The following is a 19,426-nucleotide window of genomic DNA, read 5'->3' on the forward strand; positions in this document are numbered from 1 at the left end:
TCCCCCCAATACTTCTCACTTCTCCTGAAAGCTATCTGTATCATTGTGAGCAGGCAGGGGGTAAAATACTTTCTGAAAACTCAGCTGTGCTTTTGTAGGCTGACAGGAAAAAGGCTCCTTCTGTGTGCAACAAGAATTTGGGCATTGCAACCTGGAAGGGCACGGGAGTAGCAGGGGACAGCTGTAGTGGGACAGCCCGCGTGGACGTGGGATGGCTGTGCGTGGTTCTCAGCAAGGGGTAAGCAAAGTGCAAGCTCCACATCTCAAGTCTGTGCATTAGGAACACGAGGAGCCTCTTTTTGTCTGTTGATTGTACAGGAAACCAAGGTTGCTTAGCGGGCTTGGCTGACCGTCTAAAATTGAGTGGGATAATTTTGATCTCTACGCTTCAGTCTTTGGCAGACAAACAGAGCAGTCAGTTGCTTGATTTTTTGTACGTGAATTTTAAGAGTCTTCTTCTCAACCAGCGGAATAAAGCAAAGCCCAGCACATTGCTGGCATAGTCACTGGGAGTTAAATCTGAAGCCTGATTTGGGATCGTTATAGCAGGTGGAACTCATCTGACCAACTGCAGAATGAAAATCGAGATGAACTGCACCCCAAAAGACTCCCTTCCACTCACCACATGGTAAATGAACCTGGGGCCAGTAGCTCGGTGGTAGTCATGTACATCTAGAGCTACATGGGAATCAGCCACACAGCTGAGCTAAAGCTGCAGGACTGAAGGGCACCACCCAAGTCATGGCTGTGCATCTGGGGATGCAGAGAGGCACGCTGCAGGCATGCAGTCCAGTGCACCGTAGCTCATCTCATCCCAGGATGCTGCAATTTCCAGGCTCCTCACAACAATCTGTGCTAAAAGACCAAATGCCACTACAGTTGTGCCACAGGAGGAGGATGGGAGAGCTCAAGGGCATTTCCAGGTCCTTCCAACTACCAGGAGATTTGCTGGGTAACATCTGCAGATGCTTCCAGGCTTCCAGACCATGGGCAACGCTGCAGAGGAAGAGACACGAAAAGCAGCAGGCTCTGATGAGCTAGTCTGGAGGAGAATTGCTTCCTGATTCCAGATCTGCTGGTTAGCTCAACCCTGAGCATGCAAACAAGAGCAGACAGCTGATACCTCAGGGAGCACTGATGAGCCTCGGTGACCGTGTTTACACCCCTAACTGCCCCAACGTGAAGTAAAATACTGTGAAAAAAGATTAACGGGGTAGGGAAAAAGTATATTGCTCAAGAAAAACATCAGCCCTGGGAGTATAACCCCAATTGTTCAGCTGTACTGGTCTAATTCTGTAATTTCCCATGTACAAACCCAAGTACTCCAGTGGGGGATTATTTATTTCTTTTATAAACAAAAGCTCTGCTTTATAATGTAGTGCTGCTTGGCACGGTCTCTGGCTGTGTAAAAAGCAGATCTTTAAACAATGTGCTGTGATCTTATCTGATCTGCAAGCTGGAGGATATATCATCAATATAATTTGTGGCAGGGTATTTGCATAGATGCGGTGAGCTTTGCTGGAAACTGCTCTGAAATCACACAGGCAAAAAGGAGACGGTATTAGCTTGAATAAGCGAGGCTGTCAGTTTAACAGCTCAATGCGTGCATGTTCTTTTCAGAACAGGAAAGCACAGAGTTTGCAGGTATTTGAAGCCAGCTGAGGGGAGCTTGCTGATCATGGTCTTTGGCCACGAACACATCGGATCACACGGGGGGCCAGCAACTACGTAGAGAGGTTCAGCTGTCACTCACAGGTTTGCTTGTGGCAGGGTGACTCCATCACTGGTATCTGGGGGGGCTCATCTGGGCCCCAGAGAGGGAGCTGCTGGGCTGAAGGCGTCAGTAGGCGAGAAGTGGCATTCTGCGCTCCCAAACAAAATGAATCGGTTCCTCTGCTGGTGTTCTCCAAAAAAGCTGCAAATGAATGGACGTTGCCAGCGCTGCTCGGGAGACCAAACTACATAATTAGAGTAGACCCTTCTGGCCAAAAAATCTGTGTCACTGAGAGGTACTCCTTCTGGGTTGGGGTCGAGATGCGTATCAGTATAATTTAGGAAAAAAAGCACAGCTAGAGATGTCGGTGAGTCTACTTATACTGTGGATAAAACCATACTGTAGTTCTACAGCAGTAATTCTGGCCACTTTCACGTATTCTTTGTTTGCTTGAAGAAAATAAACTGTGCTGTACTGCACAGAATAAAGGGCTTCTCTTCTTCAACAGTACTTAGAGTCGTAACCCAGCAAGAATACTCGGAAAGCTGGAAACATCCACTTTGCCCAGACAACCGAAAACTTTCCTTTCTATCATGCCAGTGGTTGCACCTTCTGGAGTCCTGATGCTGTAATGGGGTGTGTGAAGGCTGGAGATAATGTAAAGCTCCACACCTGCAGCTGAAGCTTCCCTGGTGTCAGAAGTGTTGGTGTTGGTTATGCTCCACGTCTCGCTGCTTTTTAAGTTGCAGAAGATTTCAATTTCTGGTATAACACCCTGTAAAAAAAAAAAAAAGAAAAAAAAAAAAGCACTGAATTCACTTGTTAAAATTCATTTTGGTCTCTCTTTTTTTTTTTTCTTTTCTTTTTCCCTTTATTAGTTAGGAATGGTAGAAGTAGTTGATTGGGCTTTGGACCTTTTGATTGATTTTGGACTTTTTCGGCAAGGGTGAAGCATTAATCACACCCCAAATGCTGCCTGCTGGCTATTGGAGCACCTCACTGTGCTGGTGTACAGGCCTGTCAGAGTCGGGGTAGCTGTACACACACACGGGCATCAGATATACGGGCTGTCTTGCAGGGATGGAGAACTGCTGAGAGATCAAAGAGTAACAAGCAACAAAGTTCTGCCAGATGCAAAAAGTAAATGAGCAGAAGGAAAACAAAAACTATTCATTTTTGCTGACATTTTCTCTGCATCATCTTTGGACAAATGCAATATTTGAGTTAACCATGTTGTCCTTTTTTCCTATCCTTGAGTTCATTTGTGTCTTTGCATTTGTTAATATTTTTTGTCACATTATTAGCTTCCGGGGACAGTAGACCAAACCTGGTTTCTGCTCAAAGCTGCAAGTCTCTTCCTGCCAATTTTGCATAGACAAAACTCCAAGTTGGACAACTGAGTTTATTTTCCTCCCTAAAAGTTCATAATGTCCTTGCCTGCTCGTAGGGTCCTCCACTGGCTGCTGTTTTGGTTAAATTCAGTGTTTGCCTGGTGAGGGAGATCAGGCTTCTTCCTTTGAGAGCTTGCTCCTGACCTGAATGAGAAAGAAACTGAAGCAGGGATGGGGTGAGGCTGGGGAAAGTTTGCTCACTAACGCAGCATTTTGGAGGCCTTCGTTCCCAAGTCTTTTGGTTTTGCCAAGTTTCTTGGTGAGAGCTGCAGGAGTAACAATAGAAAAGTAGGTCAGAAGTAGATCTTGTAAATCTACTCGAAGGGCCAAGAGCACAATTTGTGCAGAAAAAAAGAAGAAAAGAGAGGAAGGAAAAAAAGAAATAGTAAGATTTTGGGGTGAGGTAGGTGTGTAATTATGCACCTGCTTACAGATTGCTTTCTTACAGGGTCTGAAAAGGTCTTCAGTTTCTTCCACAGGGCTTTCATTAGTGCTTCTGAATCTCTTATTGTGCAGTTGCTCTGTTAGCAGTATGACCTGCCTGCCTGCCTGCCTGCAGGGGTTTTGCCTATACACTGGGTGAGCAATGTGCTGGCCTCCTGTATACACATTTGAAGCGTGTAGCTGCACCCCTACTGAGACCCAGGGAAAAGCAACAGCAGCAAAACAAGAGCTTTTGCAAGATGGACGGCTTCCTTTGAAATGTGGTGGGCATGTGATTTCTTTAAAGGGAAGAAAATCAATGGAAGGAATTCTTAGGTTGGAAAAAACACCGTCCCCAGTGTTGTCTTTGGGAGTGAACTTTCAAAACACCTCTCAGTTTGGGCAACACGCTCTGCTTATCCAACACGCACGCAGTTACACCTCGACTTCTATTCAGCTAAACTCTTTGCCATGCTGGCAAAATTTCTTGCAAATAGCTGGTGTCATGAGTTTTTCCTATTTAGGCATAAAATCCTAGGAGGTTCCTGTAACACACAACTTAACTCCCAATACACTGAGCTATAATCTGATTTTAAGCAAAACCTGACTGTGGCTCTTCCAGCACAACCACAATTCCAGCTAGCAGCCTGCTAGCTTCCAGCAAATACTGCGTATATCTGCATTATGCATGTATTTCTTCTGCTTTTTATTAGAATCCTTGCTGGTTGTTAGGGGGGCTGCCATTCATTTCTCTATGAGGGCTTTTAACCTGTTTTTCACTTTTATTTTTCTAGCAGTTAGAATACGAATTTTAAAAAGCGTGTTACTGTGATACACAGCTTCAGCTGAGGTAAAAGCCCTTTGGCACACACATTTATTCAGAGAAAGTGGGATTGAGAGGGGAACGGGATTTATACTTACCAGTGTCATCCTTTCATGTGGAAATTTCCCCTTCAAAATGATTTTGCATTTGGGACAGCATCCTGTGGATCAGGCACTTTCTGCATTTGGTGGTACAAGCCAGCACATTTCCCCACCCTCAGTCAAACTGAGCACTGCTTGCTGCCTGCTGGGTCTCCCCTATCAATAATTAATACGTCAGTTGATAGGCAATGAACATTTTATAAGGGCCATTTAAACAAATCGGAACACCGTCTTCCTTGCATCTATCAACGAAGGGCTTCATCTCTCTTCTGTAATTTCTCTCATTTTCCCTTTGAAAGCTGGAAATCTCTACCAGGAAAACACGAGCAGGAGGCTCTTCATTATCATCGTGTTGAAAAGCTGTACAGGAACACTCAGCTTAGACAACTACATCTCTGCGGAAATGTTTTACCTCCTAGGGTTACTGGGACAGCATTAAATTTACTGAGAGCTTAGGGAGATTTATTTTTCCTTTTCTGCTTTTGCTTCCTCCTTCTGACAGCATTTTTCTCAGTACCTAGCCTCAGTTTTCCCCATAGCCTGTTGCTGGGCCCCTGTCCCTTCACAGTGAGGGTGCAGACCAGTTTTAGCTGCACAGGTGCAGGGCTCCAGTAAACATGCAGGAATTACAGGTGTACAGCAGTAAAGCTGCTCTGGAATTAGAGTTATGTTTTGCTGTTAAGGTTTATCTGAAAGTCTTGGCAACTACTCTTTAGACAACCCCATATTTATCTGGAAAATAGGTCTGGTATGGACAGGAGGAGTTCTCAGCCCCAGATTCCCTCCTCCTGCAGCTGCGTGCCCTAGCAGGACCTGGAGGTCTCTATAAAGGCAAGGATGTTCCAACAGAGGAGCAGAGAAGTTGTACACTGAGGAGTAAGGAGCCCGCAGGAGTGGTAGTAATGGAAAGGAGCTATTCATATTTTGGGCAGTGACCACAAAAAGTCCACCATGGAGCAGCCCTGGACCACTGGCTCTACTTGTTTCTGTGATGGAGGAGCCTTCGGAGAGGAGCATGCGGTGAGTGGCCTCACGTGGGTGGCAGAACCGATTGGCCTTGTGGAAATCTTCCTGCGTGTTCGCTACTGCGAGTGAGGCAATGTGCTTTTACTGTGCTGACAAAATGTTTTCTGCTCAGGTGGAGGTTTGAAACGCTCGGTTTTTTGTTTGACTTCCATTTGGCCTTGAAGCACGGCCGTGAAGGTGCTGTTTCCAGATTGGTGGAGGTATCTGACCCACCTGCCAGGTGCCTTGGATTTCTGTTTGCATGCCACCATTGCTGAGCTGTCTCCGTGTTGTTGCTTGGTCCGCTCTCTGCATTCCCTGGGCAGCGTGGCTGCCTCTCCCGAACCACACCTTGATAGCAGCTGCCTCCAGCCCAGGGTCCAGCCCATTGCGCTCAGCAGCATCCTGGCAGGAAAAGTCCCCCCCACAAAATGCAGTATGTAATCTGCAGTACGCGGTGAAGAATTTCATTAGTTTAGCCCTTGGCATTTTATGCTTGGTTTTCACATGCTTTTCCAATTGAACACAACACTTTCTGAGCTACATCAGACTCTTTTCCATTTTCATTATGTTTCATTTCTTTCCCTCATGCTGCATTTCAGTGGCTAGCATTTCCCAAGTGTTTTCTAAGGGAGCTGTACACTCTTTTGATTATAGTAAGTATATCACAGTTTATGCAGTTTTACGTAATTTACTATTCGTAGTGTACATTAACTTCATGTTCCTTATGAGTTACAAATTTGTGTTTAATAATGAATTGTGTGCTTTACTGAGTAGGTTTTCTTTCACTGGGATCTTAATGCTGGTTTTTACTTAGAGAAAACCCTAACTGTCCTTTATCTTTCTCCCTCCCTTTTGTAATTATTATTATGCTTAATTTCTAGGTCATTTTCAACCACAACTACAAGGCAGACCAGTGAGGAGTTACAATTTAGATAAAGCAGAACTGACAAATCAGTTACTATTTTGGGGATGGGCACAAAAATATATGGCATGCTGTAAAGCTGTTGTTGTGGTCCTTCAGCCCCTCTCAGATGGGAGCTACTTGGGGAGGGAGAGCGATCGAGTCTTTTCTTTTTTTTTTCCCTTCTGTAAGCAGTGTGATGTGTGTATATGGATTGCTTACTGATATGAGTCAACTCTATGAGCAGAATAACAATGATCTTACTGTGTTCTCACAGGAGTATTTCTCAAAGATTTCCTATATACCTGAATTTTGTCCCCCATCCCATTGCTCTCTCTTTTAATTAAATTTCCCCCCAAATTGATTACATCTGGATTTTCCCGTGGGGCTGTAGAAGTGAGTTTACTTTTATTCTCATATCTGTAAAGCTTGTTTTTTAAATCTTTTCCCTCTGTACCTCTTTTTTTAAGAAGATTTGCTGATTGCGATTTGATTACCTGTTCAGCCTTTTACAAATTATGTTACTCTAATTGAAGCCTAGAAATAGAAATCCAATAAGTGTCTCTAAGTGAACCTCAGAAATGTTTGATTTTGTATTATTCTATTCTATTCATCTCAAGATTCTGGGCTATAATAGATGATACTTTTTAAGCCTCCATAGAAAGTATTAAATTTAAAAAAAAAATTACAAAGCAAAATACTTGCATTTATTATACGTGCTCTCCTTAGAGATTGCAAATGTGGACAGATGCCGAGTCTATTGTCATTTTATAAATAAGACAACTGTTATCTTGGTGGAAACCAGGACTCTTCAAGTCAGATTTTCAAAGAGCTCCTAAGGAGGTTGGAGGCATAAGCCTCATTCAAAGGCAGATTTACTCCAGCCAGAGATTCCTCTCATATGGGGGGGACGTTATCAGAGGGAAAAGCAAATTCACTTTGTGTACGTCTCCGCGTGAATTTTGCTTGCGGGCAAGTCTGGCTATCTGCAGCGGAAATGTGATATTCCTCAGCACTTCAAGCTGTCCCAAATTCTCCCTTCAGCGCTGAGCTGTGCGTAAACACTTCTCTGGCTGGAAAGGCTTCTCTTCACCGCACACTTCCCTGGTGCTGCCGTGCCAGCAGGGCTGTCCCCGGCCACGTTCCCTATGCTCTTGGCACGGCGGTGTTTCCATGCAAAAAGTGTGCTGCAGGACGGCTCGCAGCCCCAGGCTCCTCCATCTCCTGGTGTATAGCGCAGAAGCCTGGCACTTCGCCACAGATCGCTGCATTACTCTAGTGTCACCTAGGCCCCGTAATGCTGCACAGGCTGGTTAGCATATATATGAAAGCCATGCCTCACCGCTGCGATTTTTTGTGACACATGCTCTTGTCAAAGGCTTTCACAACAGAAAAACTTCAATAAGTCCTGGCCATTACTGAAGAGATTCTGAAACAGGGCTAATGAGTGAGGAAATTAGCAGATGGCCCCCCGTGGGTTTGCGATGGGGAAGTGAGTTTCCCGATTGCGTCACCGTGTGTGCTCTGCCCACCTCGGCTGGCGGTGCTGCGGCAGGGAGTGTCCTGCTGGCCTCTTGCTGCCAAACAGCTGCCAGCCGTACCCAGCCTCCTGGCTGGGAAGTCTACAACATGGTACTCACGATGCTGAGACCACATCACTGCTCAAATGAATGCCACAAAGCTATGAGGGGCACCCACTGTACCTGAGGGCACCTGGGGAGCGTGTTTGTCCTGTGCATGACCAACTGCTACGGGCGGAGAGTCTCGGTGGGAACTATCACGTCCCCCAGGGGCCAGAGAGAGTGAGCAACCTGCTGGGAGAACGGGGTGATGACGACAGTGCTGTGAAAGCACACCAAAGGCCCATTTGCAATATGTTGCTCATATTGTTCACTTGAGCAGATATTTCAATTGGTTTGGCTGGAAAAACCCTTTCTGTTGTTGTATTGTTAACCTTAGTGATGCTGATGTGCTCCCCACGTGCAGCTCAACCATGTCGTGCGTCCAGCCTGGGCTTGCAGGGAGGTGTCTGGTGGGCAAGGTGGGGATCCTGGCAAGCACTGAGTGCTTCAGGGTCCCTTTTATGCCTCTGTGGCCTTTCTGTTCTTGAAACACCAATCTAGAGCTGGGAGAAGGGCTCTCCACTTGGCTTTCCATTTCCTATGTCGATGGGAGTGCCCAGTCTCTCTGTAGTTATCCTGACTGTGCTATTCAGAGGGGGATGCCCAGTTGAATGAAACTGAAAATGAACATGGCCCCGATGGCTAGTGACAACTCGTCACTGATGGTCATTTGGGACAGAAACACTGAGGTACTGTGAGGGTGGACTGCAGGTAGACCTCTGGGCACAATACTGCCCAGTTTCCTACCTTCTCCTCTGCCTCTAAGTTGTAAATGTTTTTTTTCTAGGAGCATCTACATAATTTTTGACTTTTTTGAGAATGGCTAGCCAAAAGCTGACTCTGATCCCACCTTTCAGGAGACTTACACTGGCTTTGGCCAAGTGTCAGAAGCCTGAAGAGTAACAGGCTCAGACTGTGGCAGTTCTGAAACCAGTTTGTTCTGATTTATTTCAGCACAAGCTGAAATGCAGGCCAGGCATACCCTCCTCAAAATGATGTGCAGCCATGAAGAGCAAACAGCTGCCCTGGCGTGTGAAGCACAGAGTCATGGGCAGTGGGAATGGCCAGGGGCCACAGCGTGGTGGTCCCAGCTGGCTTACCCACGTGTACAGCCTGCCGGCACTCTCTTTTTTCTGAACACGTGTGCAGAAAAATTGGAGAAAAAGAATTTTTAATTGTCCTTTCAGCAGGCCAGTCTCTTGGCATTATCATCCGGCACTTGGCCATGGGCACGTTTGCCAGTGCCCCCGAGGAGAGGAGGGCCAGCCCTTTCCCCTTCTGCAGCTCCCTCAGGCTCCCAGTGAGGGCCCAGACATGGCGGCCAGGTGCCGCAGGCCTCAGGCCTGCATCCCCCCCACATGAAGCGGCCCGGCGAGCACTGCTCTTAGCCCCATGCCGCTTCTCAAGGGATCACGGATGAGATCCTCAAGGCTGACTGGAAGGCTGAGCTGTGTAACAGCCACTGAAATTAGTGGCAGCGAGGTAGCTAAAGCCGCCAGCTGGCTTCGCGAGAGGCAGCTTCTCCCTGCCTGTGCTTGTTTCCTGGAGAGCGCTGCTGCAAGGAGTTACGAAGTACCAGAGGCTGCGGCAGCGCTCGGTTGCTGCAGAAGCTGAAGAGAATTAGGTGCACTTTTTGCCAGATCCCCAGCTGCCGTAAGCCGGCTCTGCTCTGCCAAAGTCGATAGAGCTATACCAATTTCCTCCAGCTCTTTCAGGCCGTACCAAAGTGTCCGCCAGTTCCCTTTGCAGGCAGGTGAAACGCTAATGAATATGGAACAAGATCTTGCAGCCAGGGGATTTTAATAAATAAAAATGTATTAACAGAAATCAATGCCGGGCCCTGCTCCTGTCAGCGTTTGTTTCTGTTTTCTCCCCCCACCCCAATCCTTTGTTCGCCGTGATTGCATCTGCATCACTATGGTAACTAATGAATGATTATTTAATTTACCAATCTCTGGATGCAGCAGTTTGGTGTTAAAAATATTCCAGCACTGTCTGACATACACATACGCACAAACACATACAGTCTGTCATGCAGGAAAAACTATAAGTGCTCAATATTGTTATTTCAAGCTAAATCTTTACCCGTCTCTTCAAATGGGACACGAGAGCTTTATCCAATGTGACGAAGGCCACAAGCTAAGCAGTGTGTGTGGATAAACATTGTTGTATTATTTCGTGGCTACAGTCAGTATGCATCAGCTGCCAGCCAGCACACCTGAACCAGAGGCAGCACCATTTACATCCCCGGGGATTTCTGCCCGTCTCCCCTGTCTGGATGGTTAGCGCTTCAGAAGGAAACCGGTATTTCGCGTTTGTAAGAGCTGCTCGAAAACTGCTTTGGAGGAGTGGAAAGGGGATGAGCAACCATCATTAGCTTTTCAAAGGGATGGTGGGACTTTAGCCATCTGAAGTCTTCAAGAAAAGGATAATAAGCAATTGCTGGAGGAATGCTAGGGCAGCTATCTGCTCTTCCTTGGGGCGGGTGTAGGTGGGAACTGACTGGAAAAGGTAGATCACCATCTACTTTCATCATTTTCTTCCCCAGTGCTTTGATGAGCTGGAGATTTTTGAGAGATTCCTAGACATCCAGGTACATGTTTGCTTGGAGGGGACTCAATTTTATTCTGTCCCGAGGAACTGTGCAGCTGACTTTCAATTTGCAAAGGGGATACTTTCTCAATGGAATATATTCCTGCTACAGGTGAAGCATGTAGCTTTAATAAAGTCACTGGCTTCTCTTTCTTCTTCTTCTTCTTTTTTTTTTCTTTTCTTTTCTTTTTCTCCTGTGGCTGTTTGAGGAAGTAGGGGCACAAGAGTGAAAGGACAAGCGTGACGATATACATCCAGGCATGATATGCTCTTATGCCTGCTGAGGGGCTGCAAGGGAAGCAACACGTTTCGCTCCTGGAGCTGGTGGGACCTGAGACCTGGCCACTTCAGAGGCACCTTGTGCAGGGCCTGGGGAGGGAAACCTGCTTGGGCTGGAAGAGAAGATTTCAGACACTGAGGAAAACTGTGAGAAATTTAATGTTACATGATGCTCCAGCTTTGCTCACATGGGAAAACACAGCAAATCAGACTGTGCATATACCTTGTTGTCCACAGGTGGTGTTGATGTCCAGCAGGTTGCTATCTTCTCTTGTCCATCCTTTGAGCTTTCCTGGGACACTCAAAGGTAAAACTTCCAGTCTGCGTGCAGTGGCTGCTGCCTCATTCAGTTACATGCATGCACACTGTATTTGTAATGGCACAACTCAGAAACAATTGTTTTGTGTAGGTGAAACTGGAATCTCCCAGGTACACTCCACTTTGCCCAAATCCAGCCCCAAGAGCAGCTTTTGACATGGTGGCCACGCTTCATTGCTATTTCATAACTAAAATGGCAGAACCAAGGACTCCTAAATCACATCGTATTGCTGATATATGTGTGCAGTGATCCAGACAGGTAGTTTTATTGCTGGTTACGTGAAACAATAACTGGTTGTTTGATGGCTCCCAGTTAACCTGTAGTAAGGTGAAAGCAGGGGCACTAGACTCTAATGAACTGTTATATCCCGGGGTTGATTTAGGGTTAAAATGGGACCTAGATCCATCCAAACTGCAAAGCTCTGTGGTCCCTCTGCAACCAATGTTTCATTTCAGTGCTCGTATCCCAGGCGGGCTGTTAGAAAAGAAAGAAAGAGAGAGAGACAGAGAGAGAGGGAAAAAGAGAGAAAGAGAGAGGAAGAGAGAAAGAGAGAGAAAGAGAGAAAGAAATCTAATTCCTAGATCCTAATCCCCCCCTCCCCAAGCATGAAGCAGTAGAGCCCATGTAAAGAGACAGGCAAGGTAAAAACCATGTATATTCTCAACTCTTACAGCTCTTGCCCTCTATCTCTATGTTAAAGCTGCATCTCTGCTGCCAAACTCCAAGAAGCCTCATTTAATGCAGGATTGCTTTAGAAGCCCCTACAGTTAAGGATGTGCCCGTCGAGTGCTGCACTGCTGCTCACCTGGGAACCGTTGGGTGTCCCAAAAGAAAACTATATCTGTCTCACAGGGATGAGTCATCTCTAACAGCTGGGTGAGACATGATTTCCTAGTTGTACATGACTTTGAGGTTTCAAAACCACCCCTTTTTTTCTGTATAGGGTTGAAACCAAGTTCCTTCTATTTCTATAGGGGAAAAATGTGGAAAGGAAGAAAGATCCTCACTGAGCATAACCAACAACTCATTAATCATCACACACCAGGTGCAAATGATTCAACTTCTCTGGCCTCCCACACTCCAGAAAAGTGCTTTGACCACTGAAATATCAGGGATCTCCTTCGCAGTGTTTAATTTTTTATGCAGAATGGATCAGTGCCAACCTGTGAAAGTGAGATGCTGACTTTGGTAGGTAGTTCATGCCTTGGTGATTTATAGCACCTGCCGAGCACACAGGAGTCCTAAGTTCAGGTCTGAGAGAGCCCAGGGCTTTAGGCTGTTGTCGATTCTAATCCTCTTTCAAGTTTTGACCATAAATCACACCCTAGAGATAAGAACTATTTCCTGACAGAAGTTTTGACAGTGTTCCTGTGTTTCTCTGCAAAATGCTTGTTTCAGACACTTGGTGCTTTCTGATAAGAGAACATTTTATTGAAGAACTTCAAGAGCTCTCTCTAAGTGTTTGGCAACACTGGGTCTTTCAAATTAAGGAATTTTACCTTATTATGGGCCTATTTTTTCTGGGATGGTCTAATTTATATGGCTTGATAGTGTCTGATATGCATCTTCGATACCTTGTCTGTTCAGAGGACTTTGAGACACAAGACCCTGGCGCACTGTATAGTAAAAGAAAGAATTTCCAAAGCACAAAAAATTTACACTTGGATGTGGATGAAAAATGAGAGGAAATGACTATTTTCTCCCCTTTTTAGTAGAACAAATTAAGAAAAATCTGTTAGATTTCTTGCTGCCGCAGAATAGTATGGGGCTGGCTGATAAGAAAGGGTGGGCTTGATGGCTTTACTGGAATCCACACAGGCAGATTAAAATTGTGTCCTCTGTGAAAACTGAGAGAGCGTTCTGGTGTCTGCTGTGACCCCTGGCATGGCACAGACCTGGGGTTCCCCTGCTGACCTGGCTGGGAAAGGAGAAGGTAGCCTGCCCTGCTTCTTTCTTCTTTTTTTCCTGTTTTTTGAGCCAGGCTGCTGCTGCTGCATGGCATTTCTCAGCTCTTGACCGAATGAGAAAGGTTGCTGGATCTGGAGCAAATCCTTCCCTTCAACTGTTTGTCAGGCTGGGGAGATAATTCACATCGGCAATCCCATCCCAAGTGCTTTTTCCCAGGTCCTATCTCAGCCATTAACAGAGGCACAGCATTTTTTATTTCATCCAAGAAGCTCTTTTAACCCATTCTTGGCTGCTGGCTGCAGCACATCTTCTGGGACCTGTGCTCCTGCTTTCAGGAGCTGGTTGTGGAGCTGACGGAGAGCTGTAAGACAACACATGAGTCTTACATTTATGACTAAACCTGGCCAGAAGAAGACAAAAGCAGAAAATGAGTGTTACCTGTTTGTCTGCATTTAGGTACTGTACCACCAGGGTGAAAATCAGTTTAGGGAGAATAGTACAGGTCTGTAGGTGGAGTGAATCGAGGGGCAAGAAAGCACGGTCTTGGCAGTAACACCGTAAGTACCAAGAGGAAGAACATTTCAAAAAGAGTGCCTGCTCTGTGCGTGCCCCACCAGTGGGTTCATGGGGAGAGCATTTCCTTCTCCCCGCACTGAGGCCATCTCTTGGCCCCACAGTAGCAATGCTCTGCAGAGGTGGCCTGGAGGAGTGAGCTCACTAGCTTACTTATTTTTACCTTTACTTAAATATCCTTGCAATAGATCTTTTAAGTAACTATCTTTACTTAAAAGTCCAGTGTTCCTGAGTAGAGTCAGCATTTTTAGTTAGTTTTCTACTTAGGAAGCAATGATAAAGCATGAACAAGGGCATAAGGGTCCTTTCACTCTCCAAGTGCCATCGAGCAGAGCTCGGCTTTGTTTGCAAGTTTCTGAAGTAGCCAGGGACACGAGAGAGAGGAGTACGCTTTAATGCTGATCCTCTCAAGTGTCACCTTAGGTGTCTTCTTACTCACAAAACTGCTTGGGATCCTCTCAAGCTAAGATTGCTCCAAGGCAACACTTTTGATCAGGCATGACAGTGAAGTATATCCACCGAGGCATCACGTTGTATGTGTCCTGCACAATAAATAGCAGCTGGATACAGGGACGATCCGCAGCAGATCAATACGGGCTCCAACACAGCATTGCAGCTGTCCCATGGGCATCCCACGGCAGCTGGGACCTGCCAGGGGCCTCCCTCAGCGCCAGCTGCCAAACTGGGGCGCAGGTTTCCAAGGCAAAAAGAGCAGTGTTCTGAAATGCCGGTTACGTTTTGTCTGCCTGTTGGACTTTTCATTTATTTTTTAACACTTCAGTGAGAAACAGCTTTGCTTTGCTCTTCCCCGCCCATCGCTGGCTGTCTATTATTGCCTGGTGTGAACATTTTCAGTACTCTTGCCTTCTTGTTGCCAAGTGCAGTAGCAGGGGAAGGAAGAACAGACTTACGTTAGTGGCAGTTTCTCTGTGCCTTCACTTCTCTGCAGAATGGGGAAATGATGATGCCTTTTTTTTTTTTTTCCCATTTTTTGCCACGTTGTGTTTCGTTGCCACACTATGCAGAGAAGAAATGAACTCATCATGATTTTTTTCCCTTTTGCCACCAGTGGGCTGTAATGCTGCAAAGCCCGAAACAGTTTCCAAGCTGATGGGAAAAGGAATGTACTGACAAGCTGGGGTAGTGTGTACTAAGCACAAATAATGGCCAATGTATACAGTTTAAACAATATATTTGAACAGGAGGTACCGTCTGAACATCAGGAAGCACTCTTTATTGTGCAGATGACTGAGCCCTGGCACAGGTTGCCCAGAGAAGCTGTGGGGTCTCCTCCTTGGAGATCTCCAAAAGCCGCTTGGATGTGGGGCTGGGCAGCCAGATCTGGGTGTCTGCTGGAACAGGGGTTGGGCCAGGTGGGCTCCAGAGGTCCCTGCCAACCTCAACCACTTCATGATCCTCTGGCTATGGACTTTAGGCTGCCGTATATAAGGGAGGTAAGGTTTGTGAGTAGAGTCCTTATTTTTTAATAGACCGATAATATTGTTAGAAAAAAAATGCACTGGCAAACATGCTTTCAACATGTTCTGTGTGCCTAAAAAGCGTGGGTGTTTTTCTAAATACAGTAGCTGCTTTAATAAAAACATACTGTTATCCACAGTTTTGGGGGGCTTAATATAAACACATGCATACAGTACGGACCCTGGATTAAGGAGAAAGGCACCTCACTCCCGTATAACTCACAAACAGGAGCTGTGACCAGCACAAATGCACCCCGACCAGGGTGACCTCCCCCTGATACCAACAGCTGCTCATTCCAAATGAAAGCCCTCAACAGTCAGATGTGGCAATGGAAAGACCCCAGGAAACAGAGAAAAGGGATGTTCGTTGTCAGTTTGAGTCAGTTTATCAGAGTGTTGCTTCCAGTTGATATAGTCCATTATGCTAAGGTATACGTGGCTTGAAGGAGTAGGGAAATTTTAGCAGAATCATTGAATTTGGTTTTTGAATCAGCTAAGTAGAATCCCACAACATGGAGGTGACCAGGAGGATGCTCCAGTGAGCAGTAGGAGTTACAAACATGAAGAACTTGCAAGCTCTAAGCCAGGGAGTTGCTCAGTCATCAGCTCTTATGAATACACAGCAAAGCAGGGACTACGTTGCCACTTCTAGATCAGTGCTGCTGGAAATTGCCTGACCTACAGTCAGTCATTGGAGTCTCCCCTTCCTCAGCCTTGCCACTTAGTCCCATACCTGCCTAATAGATTTCTGTCACATTTCTACAGTATCTAAGCAAAGACCCTTCTCTAAATTGACCAGTTTGCCAGAAACTGCTGCCCACTTCCAGGTAAAGCTGTGACTTGGTGCCAAGAAAGATTGACTTAAGGGAAATGTACCCAGAGGTCCAGAGGTGCAGAAGACAGGAAAAAAGAAAAAGAAAACCTAGGGAAGCCTTTTTCCTGGCATGCAGATTGACTTCTCTAATGACATTTTCATTAGCAGTTCTTGCTGCCAAATGCCATGGGTTTCTCCCTTCAGAGCTGTCTGCATTAATAATGAGCGACTCCCTTGGGAAGCGATTTACATAAAACATTCGTCTCTCATTGCAGACAGGAGCACTATGCTAGGCCAGAGAGAGAAGGAGAATCAGTGCCCACTGTAAACGAAGGGCAGTTGAGTATGTTGGGCCATGAGAACCCATGAAAATATTCCTCCCCTCCACCACTGCCCTGGCCAAGACTGTTTCCTGGCTTGGTGTCCGCACCCCATGGAGGTGAATGTTTTTGCACAGGTCTGGCACAGGGCGTTGCGGTGGAAAGGGCAGGGCAGACCAGTGGTGCAGACCAGTGGTGCAGAGAAGCTGCAGACAGGAGTGATCTCAGCTTCCCCTGAAGGGCTTTTTCTGCTTGGTTTGTATCACTGCCACGGCGCAAAGTGGACGGGGCCAGGGACTCTGATCCAGGCCTTCTGTGTTTCTCCAGCTGCGAGTGTCATAGCAATAAGTTCATTTTTTGTGGGATGTCAAGTTCCAGACAGACACCAGTGTGAAAACATGACAGCTAGAAAACAGAAAATGAAATACCACTTTTTTTTTTTTCAACTTCATAAAAAATAAATTATTTAATTTCTTCCTGAATATGACTGGGACTTTACGTTATGGCTTTTTCTCCAAGCTGGATACGAGGCAGGCTGGACCATTTGTTGCTAAGTCATCCCCTGTGTATTTTTTTTATAGATGAAATGTTTTTGTTGACTCATAAATAAAGATACGTAGAGCTTCTTCCCACGGTGTTGCAATAAATTAATAGGAATCATACTGCTGTGACTGTGCTCTTCAAGTAGCTTCCAGTTCAAGTAGCCACCAAGTGAGATCTCAGTGAAGTTGAGCTTTCTGAGAGTTAGTGACCTAAAAAAGGCTCAACTCTCTTACCCAAGCAACTTACATTAAGATGAGGTTAATTGTTTTCTGAGGGTTCCTATCTCTTCCCATTGACTGTGGAGAAAGGGAGGGGTCATTTAGCATAGACATAGATGGCTACTTTTCAGATGCTGTTGTTGCATTAAACGAGTTCCACTCCGCATATCAAAGGCAGAATAAATGCTAGTGTCTGAAGAACTTCAAAGCCTATTGTGGTAGTTTGGGGGATTTTTCTTAAGAGATGATTGGAAATGGAAGTAAAGCTGCAGTGAATTTGGTTTCATTTTATATTTTCACTTATATTTCATTTACTTATATAAATGTATACATATATGTATATATATTTAGCATGGTTTAGGTTGAAACAAAGATAGGATTGACCATAAAGAGCCCATGAAGAGGCAAAACCAAGCATCCTTCTCCTGTAGTGGACACTTATGCCACTGACAGTATGTTGTAGGTACAGCCATGAGCTTTGATTTCTGAAAAATAACCTCTCCGAACACTGGGAAGTTACTTTCAGGAAAATAAGGCATCATTTGCAAATAATTAAGTAAAACCTTTCTGTTCCTCTCATCTCCATGGAAATAGATTTGTTGTTCAGTTCATTAGAAATAAACATTTTGCTGGTACTTCCAATAAGAGGACCAGCTTGAGGATGTTGTTAAGAACCAGAGAAGAAACCAAAGAGTTTAGAAGGTAAGCACACTTACTTCATGAACCCTTGTTAATTTGGTAGTTAGAAACTGAGAACTGTGGATGAAAGCTTACGCTAGCACTTGGACGCATCTCATAGCAAGTGCCAGAAATAAATTCTCTTAATTCTCTTTAATTCTGATTTTTCAGTAGTAAGGAGGACAGTCTTGTGCTCTTGGTCATGAAGTCTTCTATGAAACTACAAGCAGAACAAAGTGATTTGTCCGTGTCGGCTAATTTGTTGATCTGGGGCTTGTACTTGCAATGCTGCACCCAAACTATCCTTTCAGCAGAATAACTCTCACAAGCTAAAATCAAAACGTTTCATATTTTGTCTTCCTTTTTTATTTTTTTATTTTTATTTTATTTATTTTAACCTAATTTCTATGCCAGCTAAAACCATCAAAATTGAAAAAGTAAAGTATCCCTGATTTTCCTGGGAGATTGTGCAGATCAACGTTTCTGGGAAGCTGAGAGGATTGTAACTGTAAGCTTTTGATTCTTTAAATAGCCTTGATGAAATGTTAGGAGTTCTTCTGCAACGTATCTGTAACAAAGCGGGAAGATTATAAGGGAGGTTCGGCTTCGGCAATTCGTACTGTTGTCTTTTAAATTAGGTCTGATGTGGGCACGGTGCCCACAGCTTGCTTAATCTATTAAACCTTTTTTGGTAAATTAATATTTTGGACGGTTATGAATATACATAATTTTCATCCACAGCTTTCATGTTATATGTTCATCGCACTGGATTTGCAAAGGCATCAAGCCAGGATCTAATTCCTGGCTTTATTAGGTTATGAAACAAAATCTCGCCAGAAGATATAATGTCCTTAAGCTGTAACATCATCATCAGCAGACAGACCTTAATGCTGCTGGACCTAATGGAATTAGATTTCATGTATGCTTAATGAATGCAAATGCCACTTAATTTTTACAGCTTGAGTTGTAATACATTGCATGTGACACATTTGCTACTGAAAAAAATATTCAAATGTGTGATTCTTACACCCAGTGTCCAATTTCAGCACTGTAAAATGTATTCTCTTAGGGAAGAGGGGCTGGAGAAACATGCCAGCAATATTACTGCATAATTTAAAGCAGCCACCAAAGAGAAATGTTAAAATATGCACTAGGCAATTACAAGTGTTGTGTATGTTTTTATTCTCCTTTGCTGCTGTTCAACAAGGAGTAGTAAAGAGATTTAGAGCAAGCGGCAACCATAGCAACAAGGAATTTTCGGTCCAACCTTGTGCCGCATAACTTCTGGCAGAGAAACACATTTTGGGATACTTTGTCAAGTGTTGATTCTTCAAAAAGATATGTGCTGCGTTTTCAGTCCTGCCTCTCAGGCACTGGTCCCATAGAGATGCGTGAGAGCCGATCTCAACGTAAGCCCAAGCACAAGCAATTGCAGTGGGGTTATGCCAGAGCTGGTCATGGGGCTTGTTCAGCAGCGTGCCTTGGGTTTGTTCACTATCAGAGGTAATAGGCATCCCTTTCTGGTCTCTGTGAGGGAGAAGGGAAGTGGATGGGATGGCGAAGAAGGTTTCCATCCATCCCTCACCAGTCCTGTGCTCTGTCCAGCTGTGGCTGTGAGGAGCCCCATACGGGGCTTTTCTCCTCTGACCTGGTCACACCAACCACCCTCCCCTGGGGGGTACAAGAGTCCCCCTCAAGCACAGCTCCTCGGTAGTGGCAAT

Source organism: Anser cygnoides, chromosome 3 (assembly GCF_040182565.1).
Source record: "Anser cygnoides isolate HZ-2024a breed goose chromosome 3, Taihu_goose_T2T_genome, whole genome shotgun sequence".
Classification (NCBI taxonomy): Eukaryota; Metazoa; Chordata; class Aves; order Anseriformes; family Anatidae; genus Anser; species Anser cygnoides.